The sequence below is a fragment of the Mytilus trossulus genome, unplaced genomic scaffold (genome assembly GCF_036588685.1).
Source record: "Mytilus trossulus isolate FHL-02 unplaced genomic scaffold, PNRI_Mtr1.1.1.hap1 h1tg000244l__unscaffolded, whole genome shotgun sequence".
Taxonomy (NCBI): Eukaryota; Metazoa; Mollusca; class Bivalvia; order Mytilida; family Mytilidae; genus Mytilus; species Mytilus trossulus.
In genome coordinates, this window is record NW_026963317.1 from 2,218,829 (window position 1) to 2,231,426 (window position 12,598).

Genomic DNA, 12,598 nt, shown 5'->3' on the forward strand with positions numbered 1-12,598 from the left:
AAATCTAGAAATCTTGAATATTGTCACTAAAGTGTGTGTCTGAAGTCATTCTTTAAATATGTTTTGTTGTGTTGACTCCATTTTAGTTAAGACTCAAATTTAGATTGTTTATATTACATGTGGTAATTTATTTGTTAATTTATAGGTAGTATAATCTAGAAATTGCACGTTCAGTCAATTTCCTAATGGAATCAAATTTTGAACCAGAACTCAATTTATTCATGATACTTTTTCATGGTGTAATGTTCTAATGAAAAAGCTATACCAATTCATCTCAGCAAACAAAAAATTTGGTGTGTATTTTTACTTATACATGTATAATGGTTTTATTAAACCTAATAATAATTCGATAAAGGAGAGATAACTCTGAGATTTATAAGTATAGATTATTGGGTTCACTTCACATTGATATTATAAATTATAAGCAGCTAACCTAAAAAGCTCAACATTGTGTCCAGAGGCTGATATTTTTCAGTATCTGTACGAAGAAATTAAGATAATCTGTTTATCCTTCTAGTACTGGTCTCTACCCCCTCCCTAAGACAGTTTTACACTTGGGGAAAGCAAGCTTGATAACATCTCCTTACACATTGTGACGTCACTGATAATATATAGGACAAGAGTGCACGTACTCTTCGAAATGTCTTGCATGTTTTGCTGATAATTGATATTACATTAAAAGTCTAAAACATAAAAGTTTTACTACAAGTTTCACATAAACTTAAACATTTTTAAAGATCCATGCAACAATGAGGTCAATGTAAGATAAATCCTGTCAGACAGACATGTAACTCTTACAATTATTCCATACACCAAATACAGCTTATGGTATTTGAAAAATCAGACCAAAACACAAAAACTTAACATTGATGCATAAATCATGACATTGAAGACGAATGTAAGATAAATGTGACCAGGAAAAAAGCAGCGTTACTTTATTTTTTTTCTAATGTAATAGATTTTTTATATATTTTATACTTCATATATTCCCTGTATAATATAATTCATTTTATCTTATATATGCAATTTAATTCTCAGCTTGGATATTGAGTAACATGTTTTACTCTTAACTAATTCATGACCATTAACTTAAAATAAATGTATATTGTTCAGGGGCGGATCCAGCCATTTTAAAAAGGGTTTTCCCCAACTCAGGACAAAAGGGGGGGTTCCAACTATTTGTCCCAATCAAATGCATTGATCAGCCAAAAAATAAATACTTACTGATAATTTTCATGCATTAGATTTTGACTTTACACTGAACTAATAAGAGTATTCCATTCTGAATTGTTGAACTATTCATCACATGTTCCAGAGTCTCAAGAGGTTTTTGCGTTTCAGTCTAGAGTTGTCATTGTTTATTCAGAGCATTCTTTTCGTTGTGTGATTGTGCTATTGTGTGCATCACACAGTTTCAGTTACAAGAGGCCATTTAGTCAGGCTCTTATTACACAATCCAGTACATGTCACTCAGTTCCCCAGTGACAGAAATCCTGCCAGACAGACATGTACACCATACAATTATTTCATACACCAAATATAGTAGACCTATTGCTATAAGTATTTGAGAACCAGACCAAAACACCAAAACTTACCATGAAAATGAAATTAAATTCAGATGATACCTGCCAAACAGACATGTAGACACCTTAAAATTATTTGATGCAACAAATATTGCTGACCTATTGCTTATTATAATGAAAAAGACCAATACACCAAAACTTAACATTGATCAATAAACTATGAAATAAGAATGTGTCCAAGGTACATGAATGCCCCACTCGCACTGGACCATGACATTTTGTAAAAATATCTCATTTGGCATTAAAATTAGAAAGTTCATACCATAGGGAACATGTGTACTAAGTTTCATGTTGATTGGACTTCAACTTCATCGAAAACTACCTTGACCAATTACTTTATCCTGAAACTTGCACTTTCATTTTCTATGTTCAGTGGACTGTGAGATTGTGGTCAAATGTCTAATTTGGCTTTAAAATTAGAAAGATCATAACATAAGCAACATGTGTACTAAGTTTCAAGTTGATTGGACTTCAGCTTCATCAAAAAGTACCTTGACAAAAAACTAACCTGAAACAGTACAGACGGACGGAGGAACAGACAAACAAATGAACAGACGAATGAACGAATGGACTGACGGACACACAGACCAGAAAGCATAATGCCCCTCTACTATTGTAGGTTGGGCATCAAAATAGGCAATACATATGGTAACTGCCAGACAAATATGCACTGTACTTTAACCTCTAATGGTTTACTTTTACAAATTATGATTTGGATGGAGAGTTTTCTCATTGACACTCAAATCATATCTTCTAATATCAATGTTCATCTTACAAGCAATCCATACACCAAATATAGCTGACATTTTGTTTATAGTACCTTTACAACAACAGACTAAAACTTGACCATGAAAATGAAAATGGTCTATTCTGTAACTTCAATTATAGGAAAGACAAAAATAAGAATAGATACCCTGCCATAACAAAACAATAATTGCTGTTGTCTGCTCTATGGTCGGGTTGTTGTCTCTTTGGCACATTCCCCATTTCCATTCTCAATTTTAATAAAACTGTTTCAAGAAATACCCAAGGTGTTTGAAAGGTTAATCACTTATTCCTGACAGTGATTGATTCTTCTTTATTACTTATTTTACATTGAAATTCATTCAAAATTCAATGAATAGCTGGAAAGAAATGTGTACACTGTTTCACCCATGTGGTTGAATGAAAAAGGGATATCTCAGTTCATTGTAAAGATGTGAAAGTTTTGGTTTGCTTTTATATATAATTGCTTATGTATTTTGTCAAATTTCGCCCTTTCAGTTTTGGATAACCCAATATTATCTCCCTTTGTGTATGTGTTTGGCTTCCAAATCTTTTGGTAGTGAGTGCATCTAATGAAGGTTAGTTCAGAAAAATGTGTTGAAACATTGAAATTGGTTCGCATAACATCATATTGAGCAACTATTAGAATTCTTTGCAAAACAATTACAGAATATAAGTCTGACAATTTTCTTTTGAATTAAATATGCTAGCACAAACACTTACAAATAGTATTGCTTAGAAATATCTTATCTTATTTTTACAGATATACTTTAGAAATGAACCAGTCTAAAAGTCTTTAATCTGGTCACTGAAGATAACTTTTGCATTTCTCTTGGTCATCAGAGACATTTTTAAATGAAAATTTCAATTCAAGGGGAGATAATTTCTAAAATTGATATTTTATATTAATCAGGCAATCATTATGATTTTTCATAAATATCATATACCATAGTCCTCTCTTAAAAAAAAAAATATGTTTAAATCAATAACTTAAATTTTTCAATAAATCATAAATGTATTCACCAAAATTATGATCTATATTTTTTTATTATAAAGAAAACTTTGAAACCAAATTTTGTCTAAAATCAGTAAGAGACTCATCTTTAAACATTTAAAAAGTCTTTGGAAAAGATAATTTATAGCTATTTCTATTTTCTTTCAAGGTTTCAAAAAGGTCAATACTTGAGGCCCATTAACATGATTAATGTAAATATTTCATTTAAATTTTTAACAGGAAAGAAATAAGGAAATCCAAAGTGTTTTTGGATGTAAATAATTGTTCTTATATGCTAATAAATAACAAACACATTAAAGTGATCAAAATTAAGTAGGTATTTTTTTATTGAATAAATAAATTGTATAATTTAGAAACATCCCTGGGTTATGTCACATGTGCTGTATGAAAACATCAGAAATCACCAAGAGGCCCACCTGTTCATCTCTCCAGAACAAAACATTCGTCAGATTTAGTTAGGTTCCTTCATCATCAGAGTCCTATTGGTGCTTCTAAGGCTCATACAAAAACACACTGAAAAATAATGAATTATATTTTAATCAATTATAATGGCTTTTTTTGCAAATTTTCACCTGATTTTAGTACAGCTGGTTGGCTTTTATTAAAATAAAACAAAAGTAAAATCAGCTGAGTAATTACTCTATAGCCTTGTGAAGAAAATCATAGTAAACAATAACTCAACCAGTTTCTGGGTTTCCAGTTTAATTAGTTTTAAATGAACATCCAAGGATGATTAATATCACTCTAGCATTTATATCATTTAATAATTAAAAGTATAAGAACATGATTGTTTCGAAAATTTTGACTTTCCATATCATTCCCCATTTTTAATTACCTGTGGGACTTGTAAATTAATAGTTGTTTCCCTTCTACTGATTTCAAAAGTGATTTGACTTCACTGTGAGTTAAAGCAAATTTCAAAATATTTGGCAACTTAAATCGTAACTAAATTACGTCATGCCTGGTCATCATTTCTGCAATGATCTGAAGTTTTTATCTCTGCTAAAAAAACATATCCCTGTACCTGTTTCTACCAGGCAAATTAAATAATTTATGCATAGGACCACTTGCATATCTCCATCCACGGACCTCAAAAGAGCATTCCATTAGCACAAATTATGAAGGGCACATAAAAACTTCTACAAATAACTTACATGTTTGCTTTTTGAGATTCTAATTCCGGACTAATTCAAAGCAGATTTTACTGCATTATTTATTTTGTCCTTCTTCGCTCCTGAATCAACGTAACCATCACCATTCTGAAAATAAACAAATATTACTGAATATTGTAAAGGAAATTCTTCAACACATTTTAATTGTCCTTGACCTTGGATTTATATAGCTTTCATCTTAAAAACAGTCTGTATCACCAATAAATTTTCTTATTAGTGTCCTTTCTAATAAAAAAATTTAAAACAAAAAAAAATTATTCAATTTATTCTGCACCAGTTTCTTCTAATGAAACTAGAGTCTCTAAAGAGCCTGTGTCGCTCACCTTGGTCTATGTGAATATTCAACAAAGGACACAGATGGATTCATGACAAAATTGTGTTTTGGTGATGGTGATGTGTTTGTAGATCTTACTTTACTGAACATTCTTGCTGTGAACAATTTTCCCTATCTATAATGATTGGCCCAGTACTTTCAGTGGAAAATGTTAGTAAAAATTTACAAATTTTACGAAAATTATTAAAAATTAACTATAAGGGCAATAACTCCGTAGGGGGTCAATTGACCATTTTGGTCATGTAGACTTATTTTAAGGTCTTACTTTGCTGTAAATTATTGCTGTTTACAGTTTATTTCTATCTATAATAATATTCAAGATAATAACAAAAAACGGCAAAATTTCCTTAAAATTACCAATTCAGGGGCCGCAACCTAACAACCAGTTGTCCCATTCATCTGAAAATTTCAAGGCAGATAGATCTTGGCCTAATAAACAATTTTATCTTGTCAGATTTGCTCTAAATGCTTTGGTTTTTGAGTTATAAGCCAAAAAATGCATTTTACCCCTATGTTCTATTTTTAGCCATAGCGGCCATCTTGGTTGGTTGACCGGGTCACCGAACACAATTTTTAAATTAACTACCCCAATGATAATTGAGGCCAAGTTTGGTTAAATTTTGGCTCAGTAGTTTCCGAGGAGAAGATTTTTGTAAAAGATAACTATGATTTACGAAAAATGGTTAAAAATTGACTATAATTTAAAGGCCAATAACTTAAGGGGTCAACTGACCATTTTGATCCTGTTGACTTATTTGTAAATCTTACTTTGCTGAACATTATTGCTGTTTACAGTTTATCTCTATCTATAATATTATTCAAGATAATAACCAAAAACTGCAAATTTCCTTAAAATTACCTATTTAGTGGCAGCAAACCAACAACCGGTTGTTCGATTCATCTGAAATTTTCAGAGTAGATAGATCTTAACATGATAAACAGTTTAACGTCGTCAGATTTGCTCTAAATGCTTTGGTTTTTGAGTTATAAGCCAAAAACTGCATTTTACCCCTATGTTTTATTTTTAGCCATGGCGGCCATCTTGGTTGGTTGACCGGGTTACCAGACACAATTTTTTAACTAGATACCCCAATGATGATTGAGGCCAAGTTTGGTTTAATTTGGCCCAGTAGTTTCAGAGGAGAATATTTTTGTAAAAGTTAATGACGACGGACGACGACGGATGATGGACGACGGATGCCAAGTGATGAGAAAAGCTCACTTGGCCCTTTGGGCCAGGTGAGCTAAAAATTAGACAACTGATAGCTATAAGTAAAAATGTCCAACTGCTCTGTGTTTTAATTAAATTATTTAACACATAATCTCTGACTATAATAAAGTTAATACAGTTCTAAATAATTCAACCATATAAAATTGAGAATGGAAATGGGGAATGTGTCAAAGAGAAAACAACCCAACCAAAGAGCAGAAAACAGACGATGGTCACCAATGGGTCTTCAATGCAGTGAGAAAATCCTGCAGCCAGTGGCGTACTGTGGATTCATTTATTTTCGTGGGTATCAATTTTCGTGGATTGCTGAAAACATGCATATTCGTGGATATTTGATTTCGTGGTTTAGTAGATGTCTGTATTTAAAGCCTATTGGAAATAGGATATTTGTTGAACATTTGAATTAGTGGTTCACTTGTACCCACGAAACCCACGAAAAATTGGTATCCAACAAATAATAATGAATCCACAGTATATACATTCATTTTGTTCCAAGAACAAATCTACAGTATAAGCTGATAGGAGGTAATCAAGTATGTAACTAAATCAATTGATTTTGTTGAAGTAAATGTGTTTGAAGACAGATTTGTTCCTTGCACAAGTTTGTAAACAAACAGAAAGACTTTTAAATATCAACAATTTCTTTAAAACAAATTATGACATCTTAACACTTCATCTAACCTTCTTGCTGTGTACAAGTTTTCCAGCAACCTCAACTTCAAAAAAGCCAGTTACACTTGGTGTTCCTTCTCCGGTCTACAAAATAAATAAAAGCATTTTTTTATAAACTTTTTATAAACAACAGTTGAGAATAAAATGATAAAATGTAATGTAAGCTAATGATCATACCTATTGCAACTTGGGTGACTTATGATTTTTTTTAAAGTTATATGCATTACCCCATATAAAATGTAGATGAAGATGTGAATAAAATTAATATGTAGATTCAGCCAAATGAGTTGAGAGGGGATGAAATGTATAAAATGAATGACAGGCTCAGCACCAGGACACATCTAACTACCAGATTGATCATATAATCTTTGAATAAACCAGTTTTTTTGTATCATGTAAATGTATCTCTCTTAAGGCAACCTTCATTTTGTTATTTAGTAATAATACTACTTGTGTTTGAAATATTTACATTAAAATCCTACCTTTTGAAAGTTTCTAGTGTCTATATATCTTGAATGGGTCAAAATGCACAATCTTTTCAAGAAGGTGATAAAGTAAAGTTTTCTTCAATTCCTCTGTCCATATAGTAAATGTAGCTTTGGATGTCATATGCTGGTTCATTTCAAAGACGAGACGTTTTCACATGCGATTCAAATTTTGGGATGGCATGTGATATTTCTTTCTTTCACAAGTTAGCAAACTGCAAATGGCCCTTATGGTGTACATCTTCTTGGCTTTTCACAAATATAACATTCTAATAAATTCAATACAAAATTAAATATTCTGGATCATTCAGGAAACTCCTTGATATCTAGTGAAATATTTCCTTTGACAGACCTACACTCAGACTAAACAATGGTATAACCAAGATATTCTAGGCATATTTTATTTTTAATAAAAATGATAGTTTATCAACTGTATAACAAACAAATAAAACTTACAATTGCTACCTGGCCGGGATATGATCGCTCAAGCTCCGTCTGTAACTTACGGAACTGTAAAATAAAGCATTATTATAATACACATACACAATTAAACAAGAATTAAACTGAAGTTGAAATATGAAATATAATTTTGGGTATAAATCTTTTTTTTCTTCGTCTAGCCTTTAAAAAGTCACATTATTTTTGTATGAAAAGGACACTGCATGACTGCAGAGGAACAATACAGAGGAACAAATAAAATAGTATAACTTGAAAGGCAACATTTTCATATAAAGACTTTAGAACTCCCTATAAATATGTTCATTTGTATATGAAATTATGGCTATCATTTCATAAAAGTTTGAACAAAACATATGGTTGTAGGTTGACCTATACATGCTATAAATGCATAAATCCACATTATTAGGATTATGTTGGAAAGTTGTCTCATTTTCAATTTAACCATATCTCATTATTATATATGATTCATTTGAGTAATTTTTAAACATTCAAAGGGAGATAAATCCAAATGCATTTATAGGACCATAACCTGGGCTTCCAAAACAGTCATATATTCTGTTGGGCAAACCATATCAACATTTTGAATTATCTTTGTGTTTTATCTTCTGTGGTCTTAACCATATAGATTACTAAAGTAAATCAAGGCATTTTTTTAATCAGACCCCTTATTAGCCCGAGAACTGACAGGCTCGAGAGATGATTTTTACCATACTCTAATAAGGGGTCTGATATGAAAAAGGACATGCTACATGTATGTATACCATTATTTTCTATAAAAAATATAATAAATATTATAAATATAGGAGCCAGCTGAGGGACGCCTCCAGGTGCGGGAATTTCTCGCTACATTGAAGACCTGTTCGTGACCTTCTGCTGTTGTTTTTTTATTTGGTCGGGTTGTTGTCTCTTTGACACATCCCCCATTTCCATTCTCAATTTTTTATAACAGTATGTTGTAGAGCTTGTTCTTGGATTCAGACTTCTGTGTATGGTGACCTGCAATTTACATTTTGCTGACTATATATATATATATATATATCATTATGTATGTGTTGTAGGTCAATGTTTTCATTTATTGAAATGTAAATTTGTATATACCAATCTATTATATATATATTTACCTTGGGTTCATATCCTCATGCTCCTCTGTAAAAGAAAAAATATCTTCAACAATAAGTTTTTAACTGAGAGAGAAAAATTTAAACATACTAAAATACATGCGTCAGAAAGTCATAAGAGAGATAAAACAAATCATCTAACATTTAGGTGATGTTTTTTTTTTTTTTTTTTTTTTTCAATTAGTTTTTTTTTTTTTTTGCTTTCTTTTTTGTTTTTGGGATTGAATTAGGTTGTATCAATTTTCAATAGTAGTCTCTTTAAACAATACATACTTAAGGGGGCTTGCGGGTCTAAATCAAATGTTTTATTTAATATAGGATTTCGCCTTATTTTTTTATAAATGAACTTTATCTTATACTTAATAAAAAAAATGAAATAAAAAAATGGGGTCACCGTTCATTTACGCTCACAATCTGCCTTCGAAAGAAGCATACATTTTTGTTAATGTTCTTTTTTTCTGTTGAACTAATAGGAGAAAAATCGGTAATATCGAAATAAAAAAAGAACCTAATTACAGAAATCGCTTAAATTTTACAATTATTTAGTTTATGTACAGCTTATTCGAAAACACCCATAAAAAATATAGGTCACCGATGAGTTAAAAAAGATATTTCAATTTTAATGCCAAAAAATGGCATTTTTGCACCAAAGGGAGATAATTTGGAGCTTTTCCAATGATATTTACATTTTAAAAGTCATCTGTGGCCAACACGAAACGATTTTTTGGAATGATTTTTGAACCCTAAAATAAAGTAAAAACTACTAAATGTAATTAATAAAATTTGAAATGAAAAATGGAAGTTTAATTTTTTTTCTGAAAATCTTATACCCGCGAGCCTCCTTAAACCACCAACATCTGTTTCATTTAAGGCTGCATTATTCAATAAAAAATTATTATAGATTAATATTGTATTTGTTGTCACAAACAGAAAATAGATAAATCTATACAAACAGAAACCCAAAACATACTTTCAGTGGTTGTCGTCTTTTTATGTGGTTCATAAGTGTTCATTTCTCTTTTTTTTTTTATAGATTATACCGTTGGTTTACCTGTGTAAATGGTTTTACACTATTAATTTTTGGGGCCCTTTATAGCATGCTATTGGTTGTGAGCCAAGGCTCCATGCTGAAGGCTGTACCTTGACATGCAATGGTTCACTTTTATAAATTGTTATTTAAATGAAGAGTTGTCTAATTAGCACTCATACCACATCTTCCTATATCTATCTATTTAAAGACATACAATGAAAACAAAACATTAAATAAAAAAATATTAAAAACATATATCATGTTTCCAGTCCTTAATGTGTTTAGTTCTAAATGACATTTTTATTATTATTTATTTTAAATATAAAAACCCTGTTGACAAATTTAGAAAGTGTTGTATATATACATGTATTTCACCTTTTATAATTTTTTGACAGAACAATATTTGGTTATAGCTTTTATTTCAAAAAATTAATAGCGCTAGTCTTTATTCATACATTGTCATATACACTAACCACTGACGTGAAATTTTTTAAAAGCATCAAGAAAAAGTTTTAATAAATATTTGAGACCAAATAAATGTTTTGCGATGTATACTAAATGAGCAATGATTAACCTAAATATACAAATGGATAGTTTAAGTTATATTAAAATTAAATATTTTAAACTATTCTTTATCAGAGCATGAAGATCTTTTTCTATCAAAATGGATAGTTATGTACAGTCAAATTTACATTTTTATACTATTCATTATCAGAGCATGAAGATGTTTTTCTATCAACTATTCAAAACAAGTTTAAATTGCACCAACTGCACTGTACATGTGAGGTACAGGTGACAAGATTTGAATCTCTAAATATGGTTGAATAATCCACCCTACCCAATTTTAATATTCATCAGGTTATTATGCAGGTTTTTTACTTTAAATTGATTTCAAATGTAATTTTTTTACCACTTGACAGGGGGTCTTATAGTCATTGGGTGGTTCTGATTCTAGATCCTGTTTACTGTTTTGTCAGATTCCTGTATCCTTACACTACATGTATATATGTACATTTGCAAATAAGCAATTCTCATTTTTTTTTGGTAATTTCCTGTGTCCTGCTGCTAGTCTTCATTTCACATTTTCATGGCATAATAATTTGACTTTCACATGTCACGCTTACAAGTTACAAAAAATCAGCAATACCATGTCACACAAGACCCCTATGAGACCCACTTGACATGCTTGAGATAGAATTATTGTCAGAAATTCACAATTCTTCTGTCCATGGGGAATCAATGAAGCTAGTCCAAATAATTATGCAGTTTTAGTACGGCTTTTTAATAAAAAAAAAATGGACGCTTTGTAAAAAGGCGTAACAGCAAAATCAAAAATAGCCTTTCTAGATGGCATAATTATTTGGACTACAATGTGGGTCTCATTGGGGTCTATGTGTGACGCAGGATTGCTGATTTTATGTAAGTGTGACATGTGAAAATCAAATTATTGAAACGGGACCAGGGAAATGACAAAAAAAATGGGAATTGTTTACGTACATATATAGTGTAAGTGGGATACAGGAATCTGACAAAACTGTAAGCAGGATCTGGGATCTGAACCCCACCCCCAACCTCAATGAGACCCCCTACAATAAAGCATGACTGTAGCAGCTCCTCTTAAGGGGTCTCATTGGGGGATTCCGATCCCAGATCCCGCTTACTGTTTTGTCAGATTCCTGTATCCCGCTTACACTGTGTATGTAAGCAATTCTCATTTTTTTTGTTATCCTGGGTCCCGCAAGACCTCATTTCCCGTTTTCACGCCACAATAATTGAACTTACACGTGTTACGCTTACAAAAAGTCAGCAATCGCGTGTCACTTAGACCCAAATGAAACAGACCCACTCTTAAGTCTTAATATGCGGTCAGTAAGGTTAACAGTTGGAGTCCCCTTTATATAAATTTCTGGATCTGTCAGTGGTCTCTCAGATCGTTCACAAATATGATCACTTGCCTTTCGTTTCCATTCCATATATTTTACCTTCCACATAATAATGTTTGTATTTAATGAAACCCGACTTAAAATAAAATTTCTTATCTTATCTTATCTAACATTCCATGATTTCTTGCAGATCAGATGACATTCCATTTTTGAAAAATATTAAAAAAAAAGTTACAAAGTAAACTTAAAGAAAGACAATCTATAAATGGTAGAAAGTTATAACCTTACCAGTATACTATGTGAATCTTTACTGTCATGTTGATTGCTGCGGAATATACTTCCCTATACAAATATTTTACAGTAAAGATCTGATGAGTGCTTGGCTGGGGGTGGGTCTTTTCACCACCGAACACCACCGCACACCACCGAACACCGCCGAACACCTGAAAACCACCAACCATTAAGAAAATTTTTGATATTATACAATAAAACGATAAAATAAAACAAATTACATTTAATTTAATCAATTTTTCGATTTTTATGGGCATCGTTTTTCTGTATAAGGAAAAACGTCTCTGGATTCATCACTTTCCGTTATAAGATTCAAATATATTCATAATTAGTAATCAGTTCAAGTATTCTGGATCTCTGTTCATTGGTTAGATTTTGAAATTTTTCTCTTTTATTATTATTGGTACAACTATTTTAAAGAAGTGTTAGAAGAAGAAATAACGGAAAAAAGTATATTTGAGCCGGTGTCCATGAGGGTCAGCGGAGTTCAAAAAGTGTGGTGTTATAAGACTCTTCCTTTCTGTTTTCTGTAGATATTTGGACTTTAAATCTTCTGATTT

General features: G+C 31.3%; 1 long non-coding RNA gene across 1 annotated transcript; it reads right to left on the reverse strand.

The window, feature by feature from the left end:
• Nucleotides 1–3,661: 3,661 nt before the first annotated feature.
• On the reverse strand, nt 3,662–12,134 carry LOC134701463 (uncharacterized). The gene is made up of 6 exons (XR_010104124.1): nt 12,036–12,134; nt 8,838–8,862; nt 7,714–7,767; nt 6,782–6,856; nt 4,518–4,622; nt 3,662–3,876 (listed from the first exon to the last, which is right to left on the reverse strand). It is a non-coding gene; the product is annotated as an uncharacterized LOC134701463 (long non-coding RNA).
• Nucleotides 12,135–12,598: the final 464 nt, after the last annotated feature.